Raw genomic sequence first — 23212 nt, 5'->3', positions numbered from 1 at the left:
GTCATCACGAAGTAAGCATTCCTCAATATATTTGTAGTTTTGACTTTAACACATTTTGCATAAGTAATTTACAACAAATACAAAGAGCTCATCTCTGCCAGCTGTATGATGCTTCATTTCACAATGATGAAAACTTTTGTTTACGTGGTAGCCTTGCTGATTTTGCACACTGAATTTTCTCAGAAAGTTAATCCCAGTCCTAAAAGAAACAAACCAACAAAAAACTCCACCCAGTAAGGGCTTCCATTCAGGCCAATCATTGTCCTCAGGTCATCATATTTTGACTATATTTCCCCCCCTGTTCTCTCTCATTTAAACAAGTTTCAAGTGTCACACCAAAAAGGGGAAAACAATTTTTTGTTTAGATGCTGTAAATAATTCCTTTCATTCAACCTACTCGCTCTCACATGCTGGTCTGCCACCAGCTACCTACAATTCTTAGAAAGGGCTCCATAACATGTCCACAAAGCTTTTCTTTATGCAATCTTACTTTTGTAGTTCTTTCCTATAGAAGCCAGGAAAATCCTGACAGATGGAAAGGCTGCATATTGCCAGTGTGTCAAGCAGAGATTACAGTTCTAATTTCATAATCTGGCTCTGAAGAGCTACTTTCAACAATGCTGCTGGGCCCAGCTCCAGATTTCTCCATTTGGAATTTACCTGTGTGCAGTCTTTACGCCTGCACCATGACTCAAATTGTATCATATAATTAAATTTTACAGAAGAGGGGAAGTTACTTCTTGTTGAACCCCATTTTAAATAGGTGGGACAGCCTACCTCATTTTAGAAAGCATGAAAAGGTTTAATAACTCTACAAAGTGATGCTTGTATTACTATAGGATGTTGCAGAAGAACATGTCTTGACAACTGGAAGTATGATTTATTCAGATTTACTAAAAAAAAACTATTTAATTAGAATACACAATGTAAAAACTATGATAAATAAAGCATCTGTATTTTCCATGACGAAAATGTTTTTATTAACCTAATGCAAAAGTTATTTTTTCATTCACTTCACACTTCCTTAACTATATGGCTTCAAATCTTGTCTGTTTTTAGCAGGAATTCTCTTTGCTAAATGAGATTATTTAAAGCGCCAACTTTTGAAATTTTGTGAGGTCTCATTTTTTTTTTTCCAGATGGAATGGAGAGATTCCTTTTCATTAAGAGGATGCTAAGTAGCAGCCAGGTCCTTCTAGCCTACCATCTAAGTGGATTTTGTCTGCTTTTAAAATACCCTTCCAATCACAGTCTGGTAAATAGTTTTATTCTTCTGTAACAAGTTGGTTATTTTCAGCTCAGTAAATTAACATAGGCACGTAACAGCGATGACATTCCTTAATAAATAATCCCTTAATGGCATGATGCTTAGTTTGAACCCAGAGTACTGAGCATATCCTAGTGCTGCTGCCTGCAGCTTTCTTGCAATACTACTTTCTCTTTTTAGCACAAGATATCTGCAACTTCACTTGGTGAAAGGCAAAGTTTATTAGTTACTAGTTCCCAGTTGTAGACTTGTGGACATCTTCAAATTCATCCGCCTCTCATCATCATACTTAATCATAAGGCTTGTCATGACTACACTTGAGAACCTCATTTAACAGGGCTTTGGAGGCAGCTTCTGTAGCCTCAAACATTAGCACTATTATTTGGAGTCACATCCTGGGGCAGGAAGATTACTTGACTGAGAGGCAGAAAAGAAAATAATTCATCTTCTCACTCTCTTCCATGCTGCTGTCTGACTTCACTGTTTTAACTTTTTGTGCATAAAAACTGCACAAAAATGTCTCGGCAATGCCAGAAAAACACAATGTAACTTTCAGTAGGACTACAGGGTTTTCTATACCACTGGAATTACTATACTAGCATAAATTCTATTACCAATGTAGTAATACAGCTTTAACTATCCAGCCCGTAACAGGCTAATTTATTAGGAACATAGCTCTACTATCACAACATTACAGAGGGAGAACACCTGTTTCAACTGCAATGGCTTAGTCTGGAAATAAACCTTCCTTGCATAGTAAATCCTTCACTAAAGGTATTAAAGGACAGGTCTAAATTTATCCTGGAGGTCATAAGTACAGTGGGGAAATAAAATCCAACTTACTAATTATTAGTTGCTCACTGTAAGTACACTTAATTTTCTCTACCATTAAGAAACAACGTATGAAAGACCCTAAGAAGATGACAAACAGTAACATCTAACATGCAAACCAGAGTCTCAGGAGTTTTAAACTCCTGGGGCTTTCTTCATGGGGACAGCTGCCAGCTACAGATGCCTGTCTGACTAATTGGCACTACCAATAACAATATTTAAATTTGTCCAGAAAAGGAGCAGAGTCTGAGAAAAGCTTATCAGCAGACAATAAAAAAACGTCTGATATGCCTCTAGATTTATTGAAAGTATTACCTGTGTGATTTCTGTCCCTGAAAACCACCCTAACACCAAGTAATGGTTTATAATGCTCTAAACAGTGTCTAAATGAACTTTAGCTACTGGCAGATTATAAAGCAGGTATAGGATACAAAAATAAAACAAACTGCTACAGTAATAAGAGTTACTATACACTTGAGGCTTCATAAAGCAATTTTGCATCCAGGCCTGACTGTCTTACAAGCAAACAACACTTTTCATCAAAAAAATTGCTAGATTGTTTAGCAATATGCCAGCTACACAACAATCTATCCTGTCTGTAACACCGATACTGCTACAAAGAAATTGCTCTCTAGCTTCTTGAGAAAAGTTACCAATCTTAGGTTTCTCGGGAGCTATTGCTGTCACATACTGCACAATTCAGGTATTTAGGTGCCTCTTTCAGAGATTCTAAAGAATAGTTACTGGGAAGTAACAAACAGAACTGGATTGGACTTTTCTCAAATTCAGACATGCACTTTCCAGAAAGAACTCAGGGGCAAGATATGTTGTCAAATCGCAGAAAATTACTGAAAAAAATTTCAGGTAAAGTAATTAAGTGACAGATGAGTTGTGAAAGAACCTGGAAATAGGAGTAGGCTGAAAAAAGCAACTGTAAGTGCCGAGGACTGAAAAGACAGGGTTGAATCATTGGGTATTTGTGTGCAGCACCAATTGTTCTAAAAGTTAATTTAAAATTAAAAAAAATTAACAGCTGGTGGTGTACTCACTAGGACTTGCATCTAGTCTGAGAAAGAGAGCTGTTAAGCTAGTGAGCCAGCAAGACAGATGGCTGGTAAAGGAACTGACACTGCAAGAGCTAGAACATTCACTAAAAAACAACAGCTATACCCATTAAGGAACTGCTGCCAACCACATAAATGAGAGGAATAATGCAGTTTTAACCGCATTATTATGAAATGTGATGTGCTGAACTGCAGGCAATTATAAGGCCCAAAGCCTGACATTTCAGCATCAATGCAGAATTAAAGAGACGATGCAATGATTAAAAGGTTAAGCATTATCCGAAAAAAACACCAGCAAACAGTTCAGAGATGCCCAAGTGATTTTACAAGTGAGTACAGAAAATGCTTGATAGACATAAGTACTGAAAAGATATATCCATAACCTAGAATTCATTTGCAAAAAGCTAGTTCTGTATATTCAATATGAAAAACCATGTCCCAAGCTAGGAGTTCTGACAAACACCCCCCCCACACCTTCCCAACTGAACTCTATTGACAGAGAAAAAGTAGTTTCCACAAAGCTTACGTATCTCACAGCTACAGATTTACTATCAGTAGGACTCCAGACAACGTTAACAGTCAGCTGCAGCACATGAGTCTTTAGACCCACTTAATACTTGCAATCAAGTTTCCACATGCTTTCATATACTTCTTGTACAACCCACTTCTTTTCATTTAGAAAAAAACAAAACAAAACACACCAAAACCAAACCAAACAAAAAAATCACCAAATAACCCCAAATCAAGAGCCAAAACAACCCAAACCACATAACAAACAAACAAACAAACTCAACAACAATCAAACCCTGGGAAATTTGGCCATAACGTATTCCTGAAAAGAGAGTGACTTAAATGTACATGGAGTAGGAGTTGCAGGAAGAACAGGTTTGAGAACTGAACAATTTTGCATGCACAGGGAGATGTCCTGATGTCTCATGAAAACAGATCTCAAATTTTATTAGCACTTGATACCATCAAAAGAAGCAACAGTTCTGACCAAAAATTTAGATGTGTGAAATACCCTAAAATGAGCACCTAAACATTTTTACATTGACTACTAATGAGCCAATTTACTTTTTGTTACTGCTTTTCCAGACCATTACTACCACCAGCCATTAGAGAACAAGAGGAAAACTGCATCCTTCTTTTGAGTTCCGAGATGGTGTTTGTGTTTAGGGTAGTATTGCTACACAGATTTATACTTTAATACATGCTGTTTTCATGAAACATGTACTATATAACATTAAGAGTCATTAATGTCATTGTTGAGGATAGATATTCCAAAAATCTGAAAGCTGTGCTGAGACATTTGCCACTACTGCAGAAGAAAAAATTCTGTAGCACAGACAAGTAGAATATTAAAATGCCTGTCAAATTTCTTATAGAATAAAATTATCTTTCTGGTAAATGGAAAATAAATTACTTTCCAAGATACAGAAAAATTTTTAAAATACAGGCCAGGTAACTAATTCAATAAAAAGTATGGGATGTCTCCAAAACATTACAGATCACACATTAATCCAAAAAGCCCACATAATTAGGAAGTACTCCCCCCCGGACTTTTGGGTAAATAAAATAGATTGAAACAAACAACTAGCATTATAATGAATGTATATTTTTTAAAAAAACACAACAATCTGAATGGGAAAAAACCAAGTCAGCACATCTGGCAAAAGCTCCTAATCTTACAGTTCAGAGAGGACTCCCACACACACATATTTTAGAGCCATCATCAGCAAGTTTACCTAAGTCTCCTAATCAAACTAATTTAAGAGGCAGGTAGTGAAAGTCTTAAATCAAATTATCATCTCAGAAAGGTAGAGAGAACGTGTATCAACTGGGAGCTGTCTCCATTTTGTGGAAACAAGTTTCACAGAGAGCTAATAGAGCTCAAACTGTCCTCACCACATCTACCCCCCAAAAAAACCCCAAACCCAAATCCAAATTAAAAACAAACAACCCCAGAAGACACAAACTATCTATATATAGACATATATCAGAAATTAAAGCATGCTTTCATGGTAACTTCCTTCTCCTTCATGCCATTTCATGGTTCCTTTTCCTAGCTTTTTATTGCACTTCAGCTCTACTGGAAGGCAAAAGGAACCTGAGGCAATTGTGAGAGGGCGAGAAAGCGATTGCTACTACCAGGAGAAGTCAGAAGGCCAGACAGATAACATGAGCAACTCTTCCTCAGCTGAGTGGGGATTGCTATCCCTCTCATGGTCAGTCAGATTCTGCCAAGTTTACCCTTAATCCTCTGATTCCCTATGTTAACCACTTCCCAGTTTGACAACTGGTAGAAATGGGCCAGCAAGCCAACCAGACAGTTTTCCATCAATAAAGATATCATTCATCACAACCAGTTAAGTAATCTGCTAAGACACCTTCTTCCTGACTAAAAAAAACAAACAAAAAACCTGAACTAAACTAAAAGCTCGTTGCACAGTGCTGGAAAGGCAGTGGCAAGGAAAAGCAAGGCCTCAAGAGGGCATTGACACTTTATGTCTAAAGCTAACTAGATACCTCCAAATTAGATACATTAGATACCTCCAAACAAGTATAACATTGAGAATAACATAAAGATTACGGAGAACACCAGCTGGTGTCTCACCTTTCACCGAAGCTCAGCTCCCAGGAGCAAGAGCACCTCACGGCACCAGCCACCATTTCAACCCCCTCCTCCTCACAGCGCTCTTGCAGCCCCGCCCTCACCTCTCCCTGGTGGTTTCCCGCCTTACCCCCGCTCTGTTGTCCAGCAGCCAATCAGAGCCAGGCCCGGGGACTCACGCTCTCCTCTGCTGCTGTGCTGGAGAGTGCGGGAGTTCTCACAGGTTCCTCAGAGGAGGCGACGGTCGTGTGAGTTTCTGAATGTGCCATCTCCTCAGGGGAGGTAACCAAAACTGCTTTCTTTCATTTATTTCTCTTGGCTTTACCGTGCTAGCTTAGTAGAAGAAGAAGGGGGGGGGGGAAAGGCAAAAAAGGGGAGGAAAAAAGCTTGGGAGGAACACAGGAATAGTGTCAGCTGAGTGAGAGGCTGAGGAGGAGCGAGAGGGCGTGGCCGGCTGCCGCCTGGGGTCCTGGGTCACCCTGCTCCTCAGACCCCGCTTTTGTTTATAAAGCTCTCCTAATTCTTCAGTGCCATAGTTGGAAATTAACCCTCCTGGGAAGCATAGAGCAAAGGTGTTTCAATGGCAGTAGCTTTAATAACTGATCAAGCACTTTATTAAATAAATTGTTACTAAATAAGCAATGTTTTAATAGGGACCGTCTGTAAAACACGAAGGCTTTGGTTTTTGTTGGTGTGCAGATCCTTACCTCAACTGTACCAAGCTGAGGTCAAACCAACCTGGTTACTATTTTAGTTGCAAGAGGTTTGTGGGTGAACCTGTAAATTGGGTAAGCACTCTTGATCCACGAGGGTAGGCTAGGGCATGGGTTACTTTCTCTATCAGATTTTATTTATCAGACATTTTGTGAGTTTAAGATCAAATTGATGAACTATTCTGTGCTGTGTTTGGTCAAAGGGCAGGAAGGAAACACTACATTACACCGACTTGAAGTTACTTGCTAATGAATAATGTAATTATACATTAGGCTGTTAGAAGGTTTTACATTACGTCCCTGATGTTTTTGTTGTCACAGAAGAATTATCTGCATTTAGATAAGCTACAGTTAACTCTTTAAAAAGTCTGAATTTATAACTGGGGCAAAGAGAGTTTGTGATAAGAAAATAACATGTTTAAATTATTAGGGCAGGTGGTAGCAGTAAAAAGCCAAACTCTTCAACATTAGGTGTCATGCACGTCTTTTAAAGGCAAGAGTTTCTTAACAGATGCTTGGAGGCTTCTCCTTACAGTTCTGATCACAGAATGCAAAAAAAGTCAGATGATTCTACTATTTATATATAGCAGATCAGGGAACTAATGCAAACTGACTTTCTATTATAGTAACTGTATGAAATGGCCAAAGCTGTCATTTCGGTTTTATGTTTGAACATAAAAGTGTAAGCAACTACTGTGCTGCTAAATTCAAATATACTCAAAGTAACAAAACAACTTTTATTCATGTGTTTAGGACAAAGAATTGTGCTTAAGGCAGAATTTTGGACATGTTATTCCACGTTTAATATTAAAATTCAAAGGTGTGAGAGCTTTAAAAATGTTTAATTCAATCCCATGTGGCATCGAAGTTTCTTTTAGAAAGTGATTCCTGTAGCACATGTTAAAGCTAAATGATACCATCCTATTCCACTTAAATTAAAAAATGGCTATGTTCTCTTTTGCAGTCATATAAATTATCAGTTGGAGGACTATTCTGTTGTTGTCTTTTTTTCCCCTGTCATTTAGAATCAATTCATTTACATAGATTCAGCCTGATTTGGTTGCAGGAAAAGAAACGTGTGAGGGATGGCTCTGCTTTCTTTCAGGCCAGTTTATTGTTCTGGCTTTAAGCTGCTGTTGTAGACTGGCATCAGTGAGGAACCAGCAGAAGAGGTGCTTGGTTCTGGCTCAGAAAGACTAACAAAAACCAAAGGACTAAACCCAAAACTGGCCTATGGACAGTGCCAGTAAATGTAGTAGTGAGCTTTGTCATTTAAAGTAGATTTACTCAGTCTCTTGTATGTTCCCTCTTGTTTGCTCCTCCCCTGGTAGAAATAGATAGTGTCAGGAGTCACAAAACTTTAAGTGGCTGCAGTGTTGGTTTTGAGCATATGAAAACAGATTTTTAAGAGCGTGGAGCCAGCTTTTCAAATACTTGGCATCTATAACTGGGGACAGATTTTCAGAAGAGGTTAGCACTGAGTGTTCTGATCTCTTTTGAAGATTTGTCCAAAATTAATTTTGTGCCTAACTGAACTGATCTGTTTAAAATCTGGTCACTATATCTGAATATGATGTTCTTAGATTGCCACAAAGGCAGTAATAACACTAACCAAAAAAAAAGACCATCAAACCCCAACCAAAAAAATCCATGACCCTATTCAGTATCACCCACTTAGTTCAGTACCCAAAAGCTGCCACCCAGCACAGAGCAAGAAAGGATTGAGGTCTCTGGTATGTGCAGGCAAATAATTGTCTAGGTGACAACCACACTTAACAGCAAAGTTAACTTTTGCTTTGCTACCTCCATTCTGGCTGTGTGTTTACAACACATACAAGCTTTTGTGAAAGGGAGGCTGTCAGTTACCAGTGCAAAATGTCACGTGTTTGAGAAAGTAAAGGAGTGAAATGGTTTTATTATGTGCCATTAGTAATTAAGTGAGTAATCATTAATAATAGTGTGAATTCTGAAATACCAACATGGCTTCAAGGGGTGTGCTGCCTTCTGGCCTAGAGGCTGGAATAAATATTTTGATTCCATTTCACTGTAATCAGTGGTGCAATTCCTAACAAGTTTGATTTAGCGCTGAGTTCTGTATTAAATAGTGGCAGTATAAAAAAAAATTAATGTTTTGTATTAGCAAAAACTTCAATCAGCAATCTTTTTTACTGGCAGAGCTACTTATGAGAGTTCAATATTGATTCATGTGGTCTTTTTGGCTATTTATGTGATCTGGTATTGCAGATTCGGGACTGTAGAAGATAGTTCTGCTTTTGAATAATTGCTTTAATTTGAAATAATTTTAGTTGTCCATTTGTGTAATGTTTGGAACTTACCATAAGGATTTACGTGTCTGATTAGATATTAAATAGCTAAGTAGATTATACATGGAGATTAGTTTGCATTTATGACTACTTACTGTAATTATATGAATGGTGCATAACAATTTAATATTTTACTGTTATTATCAGGAAAAAAATGAATTTTCAAGGTTTCTATAAGTGGATTTGGAAGTAATTCCTGTGCCATGTCAAGCCATTGAAAGATAGTTCTCTGTAACCTAGGTATATATTTATTCTTATTTAATTGCAGTCAGACAAACTGAGCAATGCCTTAGCAGTGAAGAGAAGCTGATGTGCCTGTTTTGCCAAGTGGAAATGTAGATTCCCTATAGAATTTTCCAGTCCTGCTTCCATAGAAGCAGAAAACCAAGTATTAATCAATGTTATTTGACAGAATAGGATTTGTTATGGAAAATGTAAATCCTCTGTTTTAAATGCAGATGTTAACATGGCTGTTTTTATAATAATTTAGTATGCCTTTGGACAAAACTTTTTTGGTACATAATATCTATCTTTTGGTACATAATCTCTATCACTTGATGCCAGCATACATGCTGGGAAAATGAATTAATTGTTGCAGCTGAAGGAACAGACTAATAAGTTTCTGTGGACTTTGAAAGGAAAAAGAAAAGACAGAACAAAACAGTTGTATTTTTACACACATTGCACTTCTTTTGTATTGTGCTTGCCCAGTTTAAATATAGATTTTAAATAATCCAGATTAAGCAGGCTATAATACTGTAATTCTCACTTGGGAAGCACTGGATACCTGTCTATGTGCTAATGTTTACTTATAGAATAGCTGAATGAACCTCAGATAAACAAACAAAATAAACTCAAAATTGCTAAGTTTAAGTAGGTAACTGTCAGAGCAGTAAGATTCAGAAACAATCAAATTAAGGTGATAGGGGAAAGAAACGAATTGTTGTTAAAATAACTGCTTCACAGGCCTTTCATAGAATTGAACTGGAAACTTGAGCAATCAGGCTGTTGCTAGCCTGCGAGTGTTCAAAGCTTTAAAAAAAACTTAGTAAGTTAGAATAGTATGGTGATTGTACAGATTGAAAAAACTTGTAGTGAAGAGAACTATCTGTAAACACTCTGTCATCACTCTGTAAACTCCAGGTACAGATCTTTGGATTCTGCTTCAGAGCCTGTATAGAGTTGAATGGAGCCTGTATTTTACTTGCAACTTAGCTGTGGTGGTGAAATGCAAACAAATTCCTATATATGAGATTTGGATTGGGCTTTGAGAAATATTCTTGTGTTTGTTGTTAGTGTGGACACAAATTTCTGGAGTTTCAGTTATCCTTGTAGTTTTGCACACGTGCATGCTAATAAACATAAAATGCGTGCTCTGAAGTCAGTGACATACAGCTTATACAATTATTGATATAGTTTTCAAGTAGCTGTTGCTAATGTTGCATTTTGTGGTTGGTTTCTTTTGGTTTTCAGTGTGGAACTTGAACACTGATGCTGCAATGCATGGTCTGTACCTACTCTGTAGATCAGTGAAAGGTATTTTTGCAAACACATCATTGGGTCACCATGCTTTTTATCTTTTGTGTTAGGCACACAGTTGCCATAGCAGCAAATACATAAGGTTGAGAAGGAGTATGTTTTAGAGATTTCCTCTTAGATCACAAAGGCTGAAGATATAAATACTTTTTTTAAAAAAAAGAATCGCAGAAGGCTGAAGAAATCTTACAGTAGTCACAAGCCTCATTTTGGACAAAGAATATTTGATGTGCTTATGATGAGACTCAGCTTCCTTTGTCATGCTTTTGGGGGGGCAGATAACTTAGCTCTGTTTTACATCTGTATGCCTTGAATGCCCTTCTGCAAATGAAGATTTAATTTAGTGAGGCTAATATAGTGAATCTGATTCAGCTCGCACCTCTCTGACATTGTGAGCCTATTATGGCATTATTAACTCTCCAATTACATGCAGGAAGTGGCCTAGTAATGAAGGGTACATACCCAGAACAGTGTGGCAAGAATTTGAAATGAGGCAAAAGGAAAAAAAAATGCATATCTGCTACACTGATACCTATCAGAAGGACATCTTTCTTAAGTGTCTGTTCTGAATAAGTCCCCTAAAAGTGTTAGCACTACAAATTACTATGCCATCACCTGTGCATCCAGGCTACAGACTGCAATTTGCCTCAAGTGCAGGTATGTACAACCTCTATAGTTCTATGTACTGTGTAGCACTTATACTGGAACAAGGTCAAGCAGTTTGGTATAATAGATTTTATTTAATTTGTGAAAATAATGTTTAAGCTACACTCAAGAAAAAATCTTAACATGGAAGCTTACTTTCTACTTCAGTGTCTAATGTGCTTTCAGTTTTGAAAACCAAATGTTTAGTTACTTATGTTCTGGAAAACACAAATATTTGCTAGCATTGGTATAAAATCAATGTAATTGTCTTCTGGGGTTTAAGATACTAGAAGCCAACTTAATGTGCATTTCCAAAATGTACTTGCTTTTGTGTTGAAGTTTTGTGCGACTGGTTGCTAGGGCATCCAACAGAATACTTTTTTAGAGAAATTCTTGCCTGCTGTAGCATCATTTCACTGAGATTTTTCCAATTGTGCCACAGAAAACTAAAAGGATTAGAGGAAGCAGAGGGATAATAACTGTCAAGAGAGGACATATCAAATAATATAATCCTGCTTCAAAAGTGTGAATATTTCCATTATGAAGAAAAAATGGACCTGCGGAGTACTTAGTGATGGCCAAAGAAAATGGAATAAACCTGATCAGCAAGGAAATAACTTTTCTTGAAGAATGAAATCTTTGAAAAATGGCAGAAGCAGAGGCAAAAGCTGCATTTCATTTTCAGAGGAGGTGTATCAAACTTGAGGTACTTCTGCTAGAGAAAGGGATCTAGTAGTAGTTCATGGTCCAGAAGTAGTTCATGGTCCATGAACTGGAAGACCTGCTGGAGGCCTGGCAGAATAGCAAGTAAGAGCAAGTTTCACGTAGATACTTTTCCCTCTTTTTAGCAATTTCAAGTTACATAAGGTTTTCAAAGTTGCCAGCTGCTGATACAATATAGATCCATGCTCAGTTTTAAGATTAAGCAAATCAGTGTTGCTACATAGTTTTTAGCTGCATCAGTCCCTTGGTTTAACAGAGTGTGCAGGGCTCTTTCAGATGCTAGTGTCCGTGCCAAAGCTATGGTGAAAAAGCATATAGCAGGAGGGAAGAAGTGCAAAAAAATGCTTTTGTATGGCTGCTCAGCTTCACAGTGGCACAGTCAAAATTTATTTGAAGATATGAAAAAATGGACTTGAACATAGTTTAGTTATTCCTTGCAATTTGGAGTAGTTTATTCAATTATTAAATGTCAACTTGCATTTAAATCTGTCCAGTCTTCTGCTCTGGTTTGCTTTAAAACTCGAAAAATTCACTTAGGAGTTCTAGGTGCTATGGAGACAATGCTGATGTCAGAAATGTTTTCAGTGGAGCCTGGAACAGGGAAACAGATGGCTGCAGTTACTGTTGAATGTGGTGGTGCGTAACACAGAGCAATTCAGGGCAGTGCAGGATTGCTGAGCTAGCAGTGGATGTGGTGGACTGTTGGGGTAGAACTTGTGGAGAAGCAGAGGTTGTTGGCTTCCCCCAGTGCTGTATTAATAAAACCTAGCTGCTCTGTGTTTTGCTGTAGCCACACCATATGGCTGTATTAGCTTGAACTGATGCCAGCTCTGGTGTATTGTTTGCAGACTTGAGCCAGATTACACTGCCTGTTCAACTCTGGTTTGTTTTCTGTCCCAATATATCATGAAATATCTTTCTGTTACTTGGGCTGTCATGACATTTACAGACCTTTATTTTCTGGGTGTTAACTCAAGAGGCTTTTATAAAAACTGAGGAGCCAGGAGTGAGGAGAGAGCATAGATGTAGCTTGAAGCGCCATGGTTAATGAAATAAATGCTTGTTTTTTCTTAAGCATTGAAGTCTTGGCTAATCTTGAATTCTGTTGCCATTAATAACTTGCCACAGAATCTTGGCCTGAACTGGAGCAAAACCGGAAATGGAACACCCAAAAAAGCTTTCTAAATCCCAGACTTCTCACCTACTAAAACCCAAAAAACAACACAAAACAAAAAACCCGAACCTGCTCTATGAACTTTGAATCCAATTTTGTGGATTTAACATCAGTGCAGAACTCTGCTGCTAAGGTCATTTGTCTGGTGCTTGAGTTAGCCAGCCTGCATGGTTTCCCTATGTGCCTCTTAAGTATAATTGTTATAGGATCTTTCTTACCCACTACTTCCAAAGCTCCTTAGCTGTGGTCAGCTCTGCCTTATCTATTGTTTGCTGTTAGTTTTTATTCTGAACTACAAATGAGCAGTCAAAGTGTCTTGGTTGTTTATTTGTCAAGCCTTCTAACAAGCCTCTTTCGTTTTACCTTCCCTGGTGTTTATAAGAAGCTGCCTCTAAATATCCCTTGAGGTCAGTTTTCTTCCTTTCAAGTCCATCTTTTTGAAACTCATTTGCTGTGATATCTGTAAAGCTTTTACAGTGCTTATAATGATGTTCAAAATCATCTTGTTACTTGTACTTTCTAGTTAGTCTGTGCTGCTGTCTAAAAATAAAATGAAAGATTCTGTAAGCTCTTCAGTGCAGAGACTGTCATTTTTGTACAAGTGTTTAACACAGCAGGGCTGAGGAATCAAGGCAGAGCCCTGTAATACCAGCTCAAGGGAGAAGAAAAAAATGTTTCCAGGTATAAATTATTTTTTGATAGGAAGGTAAGTATAAGGTGCCTTCAGGGATCATTTCTTCATAATGAAATATGCATTAATGCTAACAATATGCAGTCATTTTCAATCAGGCTGACATGTCTACAATGCAAAGAACAAGTTTTTTTTTTTTTTTTTAAATTAATGGTATTTAGGGCACCAATAACATTTACCTGAGCCAGAATGGGCTATGTGACAAAATGATTCTGTGCTCGAAAGCTACAATTATTCTGTAAACTTCAAAATCCAGAACTCAAGATTTGAAGAGACTGAGAATTTCTGCATTTGATTGGCTCAGGCTGAAAGCTGGAAAAAAAGCAGTTTGCCTATTATGCATTCTGTCAGCTACAACAATGCTAACCAAGGAAAGTGTCATCTCCCTAGAGTCTTTTCAGACAAAAGTACTGTAGGGCAATAATGAATCTCAAAAGAAATTCATGATTGGAAAAAGCAGTGTTTTGCATATAAATGTTTCTAATGGAGCTATGAGCATCAGTCTTGGGCTCTGCTTCTTTGAAAAATACCATGTGAATCCCTGTTGCTGGTAGTGATTCAAGACATGAAAGGTGTTATTTATTTTAATTTGTGAAAATATGAAATATTAAATAAACCTTTGGCATTAAAAAGTACAATTAGGCCTTTAAGACTGTACAGAAATATTGTTATTAACTTCTAAAGGTTAAGCTGCTAATGGATGACATATATAAACCATGATCAACAGATAATTCCTACTGGTCTTATAGACAGAAGCATTACAGGTATGTAGATAAAAATTTATAAAAAATACATACTTATTCCAGTATTGTTGAACTAATTAAATATTTTTTTAAAAAGTCATATGTTACAGACCCAAATAAGTGGCTTAGTTAAAAAAATTTCTTTTAATTTTTCTCTGTGTCATCTTTCATTCTCATTTTTTCAGCCATGTGGAGCAGACTGCCTGACTAATTTTTTATTTTAAGAGAACTAAGATTCATAGAATTTGCTATAATCCTGGAAGAAAAAAGTATGTAGGGGTTGTTAATCTTCAGTCTATTAAATCAGTGTTAAAAAGAATGTTAGACATTTTTTCTGATGTATGGCACAGGAAATTGATGAGATGGTTTTGTCTGTTGATCTCCATCCCACAGCTGTCCCCAAACTCTGCCCACAAAATTTACCATCATAAAAATGATGTCGTACTAAGATTCCACTGCCATGAGCAATTGAAATAAAATGTTGAGATTTCTTGGAAATCTCAGAAGTATACATAAAAGATGAGTTTTGTGCACAGATTTTTCCAGAGAAGACTTTAGTATTTGTGTTAGATTTATAAAAATAGTTTTGTTTCAAAAAGCTAATCTAATATTTGTTTAGTAAAGCAGAAATTAGAACCTGTAAATTATAAACATGCAAAGGATGGCTGTATGTTGCAGGGAAGGACTACAGAGACTAAAACAAGAATAACTGACTGTGGAAAAATTTGTTGAATTCCATTAGGAGAACAGCAAACGCTCTAGAGAAGGGGAAGAGAATGCAGGGGGTAATAAGATGTATATTTAATTTGTAGTTGCAATTTTTTTCTTTCTTCCTGAGTATTAGGAGTTTAGTTAGGCTTTGTCCAAACATTACCAATATTTCACTTTTCTCAGTTTTTGTACCCCAGTAATCCCCATTGTATCCTTCATTCTTTACTATTGGATAGTGGGGAAGAGGTCACATTGAAACTGTACTTATTTATTTTAATATTTTCAGTGTACTGTTTTAGAGTCGGAAATTCAAGTACGGTATAAGTGTCAAAGCAGCTGAGGAGTACTTTTCCCTAAGACATTATACATTTTCAAACTTTATTGGTGGCATCTTATGGAACATGCAGATTTCTGGTCATGGCTTGATCTGTCTTTGTAGACAAGTAGAATTTACATGAGAGCTTCCTATTTCTAACAACTATTTGAGATAGCATTATGTGTAACATGCTTACATTTCCTTAGTAAATCCTATCTGAAAAATTTTACTGGTTTCAGAAATTACTTCTATTCTACTGTTCACATTTAATTTTCCTTTGCTATCAATCTGACTTTTGAAAAAATTTGCTGTTTTTCAGAGACAAAATAACCTTAGTAATTTTAGCTTATTTTCCCTTCATTTGCCTTCATTCTTATTCTCAGTCCTCGGTATAAAAAATGGTGAAATTTAATTAAGGCTTCAAAGGGTATACGTGTATAATTTGAGTTATAGAGAAGTGCATAGATTGTCAGGGTAATACTATACCACTATACTAGTGTAATGCTGATTATGACTGTTTTGATCCAAAGACTTGGATTTCCCTCTGTAAACCTTCCTTTTTGTAAAAATCAACAAGATGTAGTAGGACTTCTGCAAATTCTATATAAATTGTCTGTGTGAGACTGATTTACATATACCTCTACGCATATGCAATTAGATATAAAACACATTAAATTTTTGAGGGGTTTTATTTTGGAGGGCTGGGTGTCCCTCTTTCCAGAAGACCTGTTTATATAAGTTGCATAGAACTTGCTGAGAACACCTATGTGTGTATATCTACATCTAACCTCTACATTTATATATATAGCAGCCATATTGTGTGTTTCTTGTTTCGAAGTGAAATGAATGTGCATTCATTTGTAAAACTGCAGTCAGTAGCGCCAGAGTTAGGTCCCAGTTTTCCTTCAGATGAAAGGGACAAAGAACCAGTGTTTCTTTTACCCTCCTCCAAAAGTTAAAATTAGTTCCTATCTTAAGACTTTAAAATTTGCTGACCTGTACACTGTAATTTCTATGACCAAGGAAATGAGCTTCGAGAGGTAGGATGCTTGCAAGAGCTGTACTTAATATTTTGTGTGAAGATTGTTAATTAAAGATTTAGAAATCCTAGGCTGGGCAAAGGCAATCATTTTGAGTTCAGACTTTCCTATAGTTTCCACGTGAGGCTTCTGAGAACTTGGGATTTCAGTGTTTGCTTCTTTTTACTCACTTTTTAAGTGAAAGCTGCCTACTGGCACACTTTTGCAGTCTAATATGTTTGGGGTTTTTTAATCTAGAACCAGCTTTAAGTAGCTATTGTAAATAGGCAGAGGTATCTTCTAGGTATATTTGTAGATTTGTAGGCTGTCCTGGATGACACATCACATAAAAAAAGAGTAAAAAGCCACATTAGAAATTATATTTGTGCACCAGCTCAATGAAGATAGGTGCAAATTTTCTTTTTTCTACAGGAGAAATAAAACTCGATATATTTTCAGCCAAGTTAACAAGTTTTTTGTCATTTCTGCATTACAAGCAAGTACTGTCATGTTAACTGCAATGAACCAGTCGTTCTCTCCAGTCTTTTTTGTTTAAATCTGCATTGTATTCATGCCCCTGCGTGGTACTGTGATTCCTGGATTTAGTACTGCAAGGAAGGCAAGTTTCAGAAGAGAGTTGCAGCACTGTGTATTTGTACATATGCAGAATTACTCTGTTAGGTATGACTATACCTCAGTAACTCTTCAGGTATCTCTGTATATGATATGACTTGGAAGCCACATTAGCAAGTCGACTTAAAACCAACAAATAAAATGTGAAGCTAGCTAAGATTCTGGGCATGTGCTTCCACATTCCAAATGATGACTCAGTGATACTGTGGATATGTGCTCTGACACATGGTCATTCATCACCAAGTCTGTGATCCCATACTAAGAAGTACAGAAATTAATTTTTTATTACAGCAAGGTACCTTTTACAATTATATATGTAATGAGAGGAGGAGCAGGGAGATTGTAAAGCCACCATCTTTCTATAATTAATATTGAAGTCAAATTATCTAAAAAAGAAGAACATTATCCTGGAAAAATTAGCTGTCTTAGGTTTCATTCTCCCCGCCATCATGGTTTGGTAATGAGGAAAATCCTTTCCATGGCTATTTTGTACAAAATTATATGCAGCAAGAACAGACAGTGCTCATTGTCTCCTAGATGATACTTAACCGTACCAACAACTATACAGAACAGTTCTATTTCTGCAGTGAAATGTGTGTAGCTTACATTAAAATTCTTTCACAGTGGTTTGTAATAGTGAGATAGCTCCTTTAAACAGCTGGTTGGTTAGTTCTTTGTATTCCATTCCTAAGAAACCACTTGCAAGGTAGGAAGAACAGCACTAGATCTGCTTCATCCTGCTTTCTATCCTGCTCTTGCCATTTCCAGCATTCATTTTCAGAAAGGTATGGTTTAAACAAATATGTGCTGGTCTAGAAGATGTTTACTCCACAGGTCAGTTCTATTTTCCATAGTGATTTGCTGTAAAAAATGTTGGGAAAGTTGCATTATCATCCGTTCTTTCCCTCAAGTTGATTACAGTTAAAGCAGGTTTGGCCTCAAAGCTAGGAAAGGGTAAGATAAGAAAACCAGTCATGATGTTGTCTTGTGTGTTGTCTAATGCAACACCAGTTCTTGGGTATGATTCAGAAACAGAGTCACTCATTTAACTGTGTATCCTTCACAAGGGGGTATTGGTTACTTCAAGCTGCATGATCAAAATCTCTATCTGATTGTGTTTGATTTAGACAGGAAAAGAATGATTAATTTCTTAAGATGCAATAAGGCAAGTAATAGCCTGCTACACATTCTACAGGTGTCTTCTGAAATGCTAAAAGATCAATAGGTCTGTAAGGTTGGGGTGTTGGGCAGCTGCAAAAGGACAAGAACAATTTGTATTGGAGAAGGATGGTAGAGAGGAGGGAGAATATTATTAGCTGCCTAGCCTCATAGCTTATCAGGGACACAGCACTAATGCATCTAATCCATATAAACCTATTATATCTAGCAACTAGGAAGGGAAAAGCCATGCATTTGAAATAAGAGAGTAAGGAGAAATCCACCTAGTTGTGGAATCATCATGAATGGTAGTTGAGAATGTGGGCATGTCAAAGTCAGGTTTATGGCAAATCTTAAGTTTTTATGACTTTAGGAACCTCTTTAAGGTCCTTTAAAAGGCAGAGACAGACAGAAGAAACAGACAATAAAGTCAATCCTTCAAATGCTTTTTTAGCAAAAAATATTCCATACATAGGTCACTATAAGTAAAGACAATATAGCAGGTTTTCTCATCCGATTGACCCACAAATAAAATGTTAAATCTTGTTATGAAATATGCATAGCTCACATTTACCAATCCAAAGACAAAGTAATTATTAACTTCTGGCAGAAGAAGAACCTTTTGCTTTTCTAAAAATGCTTTTCTCTTTACATTCTTTCCTTTTGCCTTGCTTTGCAGCTTTACAAGAAGACTAACTACTATAGACTTGTTCATCCTGGAGAACAAAATCTACATTTATTGGATAACTCAGAGGTATCTTGCTGGTTTTATAGCTAACATTTAGGAGTGGCCACAATGGCAGCAATGCTTCTAAAGTCTGTTGCGTGTCATTTGTTCAGTGAAGACACCTCTTCCATAAAGTACTGTCACTGTGCAATGTGATAGGGATATGATTTAGGAAGCAGTCATACACTTGCTGAAGTTGGTAGGTATTTTGTCCATCTGCTACTTAGGACTCAGACTGAGTCCTGCAGAGGCCCATTTCATAAAGCCATTACACATTATTGAGCTGTCTTCAAGCTTGTTGCCTTCCTTCATTGAACTGTTGTCAGGAAAAAATGTAGTGTCTGTTTCTCATTGACAGAATTAATAAAATAGAATGCTGACAGGATACAGAACAAGCATAATTTCAGAATTACTGTTACCCATCATTCTTCCCCAACACTGGAAGAGACAAGTACAAGTTTATATCGTGCAACAGCTCTCGAGGTGAATTCTTTTAAGTAAAGCTGTCAATTTGTCAACAATACCTCAAGTTCATATCAGAAGTTGTAACAGAAACATATAGAGCTTTTGTTGACTGTTCTCTCACTTTTTTCCTTTAAGGTTGATGTCAGAGTTGCTAGACAGATGTTACTTGTTTCAGTTTAGACATTTGCTTACTTAATCACCTGCCTTAACTGAGAACTTAACTGAGAATGATAAAGGGATGTTAAATTCTGTGTATATACTTGCAGGACTTATTGCATAATTTTCAAATCAGTGCTTTGCTCTATGATGATGGGTAAAACAATTAGGAGCCTAGTTTGAACCATCTGTTTAATGGGTTTGATGTTAAATTACAGAATTGACTGGATGCTCAAGCCAGCAGCATCTTTTGAATGGACATAGCATGTTCAGGCCAACTAGCACAGTGTAGAGAGGTTAGGGACTTGTGAGAGTCTCTCTTAATTAAAGAAAAAAACTAAAAAACACTTAGAATTTTATTTGGGTAAAGATAATTATAAAATGACTGGAGATATTTAGAATGGGTCCATAGAAAGTGTAACCTCGTATTTGTTATTTACTAATAGAATGTAATTACTGTCTTGTTGTAAGAAAAGATATTAAAATTGTACATAAAATGTATCTTGGCAATCCTAGATATTTTTTAGCAGAGAAATTAACCTGTGCTGTGCACGATCCTTTTTCATCTATTTTTATCTTTTGCCACAGTAATTAGGCACAGTGCCAGTCAGCATAATGGAAAAGAAATTTTCTTTAATAGAGTATTTTTTTTAAAGGCACTGCTGGAACATACGGATATCTTCTGAATTTTTCTCTGTTGTGAAGCTCTCTTCGGATTTCTATCTTCTGTGGAAAAGACTTTTGGTCATTAATTTTTTTCTAAGGTACATACATGCTGTTCGAGATTTGAACTCTTTCAGTTACAAAAGCTCACACTGGGTGTAAGGCTTTGGCTTTTTTTTTAACTTCAGTATACCTTGAGGGTATTTGATGTGTTGATTAATATGATGCACAAATAACATTTTGGAAGTAACATCAGTCTGTCCTTCATGGTTTTAGTAGAGATAACTGGGGAGTAGAAAAAGGGCAAAAATGTTTTCAATCCCCTGTCTCACTAAAAGCATGGTTCTGGTGCTCAGATATGAACCTCTGTTGTTCCTTCTGGTGTCCAGCATGATTCAGTGTAAAGAAAAAAGGGCTTTAGTGCAGTAATTCCTGAAGTTCGTATTTCTGTTTGGCAATGCTTTGTATCTTTGTCAGACTGTCAGTGTTAGCAGAATATTTTCTTTGGCTTAAGTGATAAGAATGTATTTGCAACCAGGCTGGAGAGAAGAGGGTTTTTGTGTTCTTTTTTAAAAGTCTGTGACACCATTTCATTCCTGTTACTGGCCTGTGGTACAGAAGATTTCTAAAGCCTTTAGTTTAATTTTATGGTATTCCTGATTTTACTAAAAACTTGTCTACATGTTGTGTGGATCTGGTAGTGTCTGGTTTTCATTCTGCTGCAGTAGCTGATCTATTAGAGTTGGACTAATCAAGTTTGGAGTTTATTTTAAAAACACTCACTCTCTCAACACCAGCAGTTCAGCAGGAACGGGAGGTGAATTTATTTTCCTTTAAATATTTTTAAAGGCTTAATTTGCACCTTCCAGGTGTGAAATTTGAGTTGTTTGGAACTGAGATGATAACAAATAGATATTTAACCAGATTGCTTTTCATGCGTTTGAAATGTATGTTGTGGAAAATATTTTTTTACTGTGTTGTAGGCTTTCATCAACACTAGTAAGCAACACTAGTAAGCGATGACCTCTTCTTTTCCAAAGTCCATTGTAAAGTCAAAAGTCTTCTTTTCAGTGCTGTAATTTTTTTACTATAGTTCAGTGATTTACCTCATAAAAATACAGCTCTTTCATTGCCAAGGCAGCTATCTTTTCAATATTGTGTCTGTTAATTTAGACTTCAGTCCCAGCTTGTGTTAATACAGCCTTTTCAGGGGGTAAAATACTGATGTATAATTTAGTGTGTTAGATTTTAAGACTTTACAGACTTGTTTTTGATTGAGCAGATTTTGTAGTTGCCTTGAGATACTAATTGCATCCATAGAAACAGGGAGAGTGCTATTTACCTAGAGACCACCTTCTTGACTTCCCATTTCTACAAGTAAAATGCAAAAATTTTGTATGATTATTGCCATCTTCCAGAAAATGTGTGCTCCTTTTTTTGTTGTTTGTGTGGGGTGAACTGAATGGTTTTGACCATTTTATGTGAGTTCTAAAGCACTTCAAATCTTTTAGGGGTAGCATAGTAATAACTGCATGAAGTAGACTTAATTTCCATAGTGTCTCAGTCAACTTGTATAAATGGAGTCCAAAAAAACGTAAGGAGTACATATATATAAAACTATGCAATAATAGTTATAATAATACTATGTAGTAATATATTACCTATAATAATAGGTAATAATAATACTATGCAATCTGGTGCATAACTTGCTCACTAAACTAAAGGGAATTAACTTGAAGAATATAGAAGAACCAGTTTCCCATGCCTCTTAATTGTATATTCTGTTGATGCCTTGACTAATTATGCTTTCACTGCTTTACTGTGGAGGGTCACGGCCTCATAAAAGTTCCACAAAATTACAATTACAAAACATGATTTCAGGGACAGTAATGCCTCCATTGCAGAGATAGTGCTGCTGATGCCTGGTGCTTCCAGGTCAGTCTCAACTCTTTTGAGAGTTGCATCAGGAAATGCTTCTGGGAGTATGGAAATTGTACTTCCAGACTGCTTTCAGTCTCTTCCTTCTTAGTTATGTGCCAATTTCAGCTGGTGGGTTTAGACCTGGCGGTCTATTTAACCTGGTATAGTTCAATACCTTTTTTTCACAACTACCTAATTCCATAATTTACATTCTAGACATGCGGTTTTTTGCATTTTTTTTTTTTTTTGATAAATATTAGAATTGAAAGAGACTGAGTGGGGAAATTTAGGACATCTTTGTATGCTGAGTGGGGTGACTTTAATATTGTTGGTTGTAAGAAGAAGAAAAAAGTTCTATGGTCCAAAATTGATTGTGTATAGAAAACTATGCTTAGGTTGCTTATAAGGAAGATACTTAGGGTTTTATTGTTGGAAAATACAGTATATCTTCCATTACTTAGCTTCATGTGTACAGTATGCAGTCTCACTTGAAAGCTGATGTTGAGTTGGAGCAACTTATCCTAGAATATACAAAGCTTAATATCATTGTCTGGCATATATCCTGCTGAAGGAGCTGGGAAGTGTCAAAAGTTTGGTTTCTCAGGCTGAAATTTCTTCTGTTTCTTGATTTGTTTGCATGAGGGATCATACAGCACATATTTTACAGGCATTTTTGTTTATACTATGTACCTGCAGACCATTCTTTATTGTAGTATTTCTGCACTTTTTAAAACCTAAAATGAGCTTACTGATTACAGACAAGTAAAATTTAGTTTACTGAAATAAAAATCTCTATGTGGAATTTTGCAATCTAATCAAACAGGCTTTTCTCTACTAAAAAAAAAAAAAAAAAGGACTAGTGCTTAAATGTTTGTTACATCTTCATTCCTCACATTTTATCATGTTTGTGAATGTGTGTGGCATGGAAAAGTGTTCTTTCATCAAGTTTTGTGATCCTTTCATGGGCCACATTCTGTTCTCATAGACTGCAGCTAGCAAATAGGTCACTAAGGGGGAAAGCTGTTCAGAAGCCACATGTCTAACCTGTACTTCTTAGCAATTGGTCAGAAGCCAATGGAGCATTAAACTTGAACAGAAACTGCATAATTGACTTCAGTTGAC

This window comes from Calypte anna, chromosome 11 (genome assembly GCF_003957555.1).
Source record: "Calypte anna isolate BGI_N300 chromosome 11, bCalAnn1_v1.p, whole genome shotgun sequence".
NCBI classification, from domain to species: domain Eukaryota; kingdom Metazoa; phylum Chordata; class Aves; order Apodiformes; family Trochilidae; genus Calypte; species Calypte anna.
The sequence above is the reverse complement of the archived record's forward strand: the minus strand, read 5'-3'. Positions refer to the sequence as shown.